Here is a 6099-nt window from a genome sequence, read left to right on the forward strand (position 1 = left end):
AAAATTGAGTTCAGGAGGTAATACAACCCTTGTGAAGTTGGAGTGTGTCGTAGCAAATTTGATCATTGTTCAGAAGGGATACTAGATGTTTTACTCTCTCTCTATATATACACGCACAAAAAGTATTTAATGGAGCAGTATCAGATTTATCAGAACTTATTTTCCTTTTGAGTAAAGCATCTAGTACCCTCTTGAACTATGATCAAATTCGCTATGACACACTTTAACTTCACGGGGTCGTATTATCCCTCTGAACTAAATTTTAGTGTGTTTTTGTCAATCTTTTTAATTGACATGACACCTTTTATCAATCTTTTTAGCTAATATGCCCCCTTTGACGTGGGCCCATTTTATGTAATAAAGATGTCACGCAAGAGTGACAAAAGTACGCCAAAATTAAGTTTAGGGGGTAATAGGACCCCTATGAAGTTGGAGTGTGTCGTAACAACTTTGGTCATAGTTCGAAACACCGGATGCTTATCTCTTTCCTCTATGTGTATATTGATACACCCACCAACACAAATCCTCAATAAATCAATCCATCAAAATTCAAATAAATATAAAAAAAAATCACATAAATTGTTTTTTTCTCTATTGAAAAGTTGAACTTTGATCTTCTACCATTATCATCTATCACTAAGTTAAAATAATCCTTTTAAATTGATGAAAAAATTAAAAACAAAAAGAAAGAAAATTAATTTTGAAAAGAAAATACATACCACAAATGTAAGTAATGAGGAAAATCAAACTGCGGAAAGATGCACCAAAATTTTCCATTGAATAATTTAGTGCATAAAATAGTCACTTTATCTATTTTTATAATTGTAAAATTTAAGAGATTACAGTAATAGAAAAAAATTATAACAGAAATTTTATAGATGGACTACAATATTTTTTTTTAACCATTTAATGTTTCTATTAATGGGATATATATCCATTTAATGAATCCATTAATGGATAGAAATCTTTGATGACCACCTAATATAATTATCCATTTTATGTGTAGTTATTTTCTTTTTTATCCATCCCAAAAATAATATCATCTTTTCTTGATAACTATTTAAAGATACAATTTCACTTTTATTCTTAATTGATTCAACTTAATTAAAGATTGGTCGTAGTACATTTTGTAATAAAGGACAATTTGGTAAACATCTTGAAGTCTTTTATTACTTCTTAAACTTTGTGTTTGATCGAACTATAACATATAAAATGAGATGAAGGAGTACTATATTAGAAGCTACAGGAGTCCTAAGGCAAATAAAAATAATTTCGCATTAGATAAAATAATCTCTTTAATTATTTTCCTCAAAAAAAGTCTAAGGATTCACATGTAACCCAACATCCTTATGGCACGAGCTGAAGATAATCATGCACCACCAGTGTTCACATTCCTCAGGGGAAGGTTTGACATCTCGATGTCGGCTCTTTGCCACCTAGGACTGTAATATGTTCCAAGGGTCAACAGTGACAGAGCTATCTTTGCTCCAGGGGTTCATCCGAACCCCTTTCGTCGAAAAATTATACTATTTTTATACTATTTTTACATAATTAAAAATATTTTTTATGCATATGTAGTAGATGTTGAACCCCCTTCGACATTTACTTCTGAACCCCCTCAATTAAAATCTTGACTCTGCCACTGAGGGTCAGGCAGCACATTTTTTTTATTGAATAAAATTGAAATCAAGAAGAAATATGACTTTCTAAATAATAATTCTTAGTTGAGTGAACATCAGAAAAACCAATCCTTTTGAGTCATTTTAGGATTTGTCAAACTTTGGTTTTGTTGTTCCAAATTGTATACTTATGTCATACTTTTGGTATGTTATGTGTATATATATTTAGTCTATGTATCACAAAAATCCTCTTTTCCTTAAACCACGTTCATATATCTATCATTTTGACAACAAACCCTTTATTTCGTAGAAAATCCAGATATGAAATTTATAAATAGCGATGAACTGTATATAATGCCAATATGCAAGGTATGAAACTCGCAAAAATGTATATTATAAATTGGCTAATTTATAGTTTTTTACTCATGTATTTCTTTTCAAATATATGTGGCGAAACACGAGTTTTCTAAATTGAGGATCTAGCGAAACAGTCTATCGTCCCCACAAATATAGGGGCAAGATTTGTGTCACTTATTAGTTTTACGGTTTCAATCAATTCAGACTCACTTAACTTAGAATCGAGCCGTGACAATCTTAAATTCTGAAGATAGAGTGACCTTTATCATTGGTGCAATTACAAAGTACAAGGAAAATTTAGATTAAACTAACAATTTCTCATTCATCTTTCACCTTCATTTAGAACAGACTAAAAATGATATAAATTCTAACGATTGAGAAATTTGCAATCCCAATGGCATGTACAAGTACCTCCCTGTTTATTTTCCACACACTTTGAAAAAAGAAACTTCTTTCCATATCGATCTGTTATTTTCCTTCTACGGGTACTAGAATCTATATTAATACAACAACTTCAACTTTAGTTCAATGTTTAAAAATAAGAACACAATGAAGTACAGAAGATACCCTCAACACAAGATCAAAGTGATCTTTCTAAGAAGTGTATTTTATTTTCAGAAATTAAGATGAAACAGAAATTTTAGACCAAGTCCTCCAAGTTCACGGAGTGTCCTTAAGAAATAATTTCCCTCACTGTACCCGAGGTTATGGAATTTTCCTCCCAGGATAAAATGGCCTTCAATCCAATTATAGCGGTACCTCAAATAGTTGGATTCCACCAATTCACTCAACGGTTTGAATGATCACACAGAATATTTTTAAGAGAAGCAGAGTTTTTATTCTGAAAATTTCGTACCTAAACCTGTGAATGAAAGTAGGTTTATATAGCCATAACATGCCTCTTCTGAAAAGAGGCAATGGTTCACTTCAAAAGGTGCACCTTTTCTGGAAATTCATATCCGTTCATCCAAAGAGCATGTCCTTTTCCGAACAGGTATACCAGTTCACGAAATAGTGCATCATTTCGAAGCATCAATTCAAAACCAGTGCATCAGTTCGTGAAGAATTGCATCAGTTCGAAACACTGTTTCAAAATCTGCATGCATGCATAAATGGAGGATTACTGTTGCGTTTTCCCCTTTGGTATTTGGATTAATTTTCTATCAATTAAACTTTGTCCAAAAAGATAGATCTCATCGATCGATCAAATCCAAATCCGAAGCCAAAGCCGAAGCCGAACCGAGTGAGGCATCTATTATTTCTTGCCTCACTTAGCATATGGAGTAAGTGCTTTCTATTAAAAACACTCCATAGTTCCCTTCTCCCACAAATGTGGGAGAATTAGTGAACTTTTCAATTTTGGGAGTACACCTTCTAAATGGGTGTCTCCTTCCTTCCACCATTTTTCTCTTCATTTTTCTATTCACACTTCTTTCATATACTATGAACCCAACAATCCCCCACATGAATGGGGAATGGCTATTTTTCGTAAAAGTTTTACGGACAAGTATGTGATCATCAAGCAAAGACTAATTGCATCTGGATAAATGGGTTTTCCTTTGAACTTTCCATAGTGAACAGGCATCGGATGTACTCAGTCAATCGGTAGATTTGATATCTTTGAACCGTCGATCTTTAATGTACACCTAGACAACACATGTCACACAACCAGTCTTTTACCATTTATGGTTCTCACGGTTTTATTTTTTTCAGCCATGAACACGTTCCGGTTTCATGAGAGCTTAGAGAATAAGCCTTTACTAACATTCTCCTTGAAGCGACTTCCACTTCGCCCTCACATAGGTGATTTCTAAACGTTTAATCCTATAGATTAAACTATTTGATCAAATCTGCCAAATTTAGATAATCATTAAAAGACTTTTCACCTTAAGTTTTATCCTAGTTTACAATACATTGTCTACATCATGAGAATGGGTTGGGTAATTGACAATGTTGAACCTGCCAAACACAACTTTGTTTGATCTCCTTGAACCTAGCTCTTGGGATCTCCAGTCTGCTAGGTAGAGTTACCGCCCTGCTGACTTGTCCTAGACCTTAAACCCATTCCCTTGGATGTCCTTTCTACTCCTTCTCTAGATAGTCCTTTTGTAAGTGGATCTGACACATTATCCTCTGACTTTACACAGTCTACAGTGATAATTCCACTAGAGAGAAGTTCTCTAACGATATTATGTCTTCGCCTTAAATGACGAGATTTACCGTTATACATCATGCTCCTTGCCTTACCTATTGCAGCTTGGCTATCACAATGTATACATACTGGTGCCACTGGCTTGGGTCAATACGGAATATCTTCCAAGAAATTCCTGATCCATTCTGCTTCTTCACCGGCTTTATCCAATGCGATAAATTCAGATTCCATTGTAGAGCGAGTAATACAAGTTTGTTTGGATGATTTTCAAGAGACTTCTCCTCCACCGATAGTAAATGCATATCCACTTATGGATTTTACTTCGTTTGATCCGGTGATCCAATTTCCATCACTATATCCTTCAAGTACCGCAGGATATTTATTATAATGCAAGGCATAATCTTGAGTGTATTTAAGATACCCCAAAACTTTTTTCATTGCCATCCAATGAGTTTTGTTGGGATTACTTGTGCACCGACTCAATTTACTAATAGTGCATGCTATATTTGATCGTGTACAGTTCATTATATATATTAAACATCTCAATACTCTTGCGTACTCCAATTGTGAGTCACTTTCACCTTCATTCTTTTGAAGTGCAAAGCTCACGTCCAAAGAAGTCTTGGTAATACCGAATTCCATATACTTGAATTTGTCAAGTACCTTTTCGATATAATGAGATTGTGACAATGCCAACCCTTGTGGATTTCTATGGATTCTTATACCTAAGATCACATCTGCAACTCCAAGGTCTTTTATATCGAACTTGCTCTCGAGCATTCATTTCGTTGCATTTATGTCAGAAATGTCTCTACTGATTATCAACATATCATCTACATATAAACACGCAATGATTTGGTGATTTGAAGTGTTTTTAATATAAACACATTTATCACATTCATTTATCTTGAACCCGTTTGCCAACATGGTTTGGTCAAACTTCGCATGCCATTGTTTAGGTTCTTGCTTTAGTCCATACAATGACTTAATAAGTTTACACACCTTATTCTCCTTTCCTGGAACCACAAAACCCTCAGGTTGTTCCATGTAAATTTCTTCCTCCAATTCTCCATTTAGGAATACGGTTTTCACATCCATTTGATGGATTTGAAGATCATATACCACCGCCAAGGCAATTAACATTCGAATCGATGTTATCCTTGTTACTGGCGAGTGTTGACACCTAATTTTTGCCCTCCATGACTAAATTTAATCTCAAGTTTCTTCGATTTTTAATAAAATCAAAATAATTATTTCATCCGAATAAAATTTTTTTTTTTTGAAAAGTATTTGAACGTGATTTTGTCACTTTAAGTGGCAATTATATATTATCGTGTTCAATTATGAGATATTATATAATTTGATTGCTTAAATATTTATTCTATGGAATATCATATTTTAATTAAAGATTATTTTTGAAAATAAATATAATAATTAAAATCTCGAGTTGAAAATGATCTACTTCAAAAATAGTTTATTTGGAGAAATGTTTACTTGATTTTATCGAATCAAAGAAGCTCGGGATTAAATTAGTTACTAAGTTCATTTCAAATCTTGATTCAATTTGGTCAATTTACTAAATTAGATTTAATTGAAGTTGATTTGGCTACAATTGCAACACAATTGGCCGACTAATCCTCAATTAGGTCAAAATGTAAACACAATTGGCTAAATCCTATCATAGGCTATCTAATTCATCTTTTTATTTTAACCCTAACAATCTCCCAATCCCTAAAAAAACAAATTTGGGACAGCTGTGCAACCCAACAACATCAGCTGACCCAACCTGTCTCAACCAGGCCCATAACTAACCCCCATTTTCTTTCTTCCTAGCTAGCCCAACAACATTCAGCCTCAGTGGCCTAACTCCAAAGCATTGACCTGGCTTATTTGTTTCTACTTCCTTCTTCAATTACAACAATAGCGTTCAACAAGAGAAAACGACGACTTCAACTATCAGCTTCCAACACC

The sequence above is a fragment of the Capsicum annuum genome, chromosome 12 (genome assembly GCF_002878395.1).
Source record: "Capsicum annuum cultivar UCD-10X-F1 chromosome 12, UCD10Xv1.1, whole genome shotgun sequence".
NCBI classification, from domain to species: domain Eukaryota; kingdom Viridiplantae; phylum Streptophyta; class Magnoliopsida; order Solanales; family Solanaceae; genus Capsicum; species Capsicum annuum.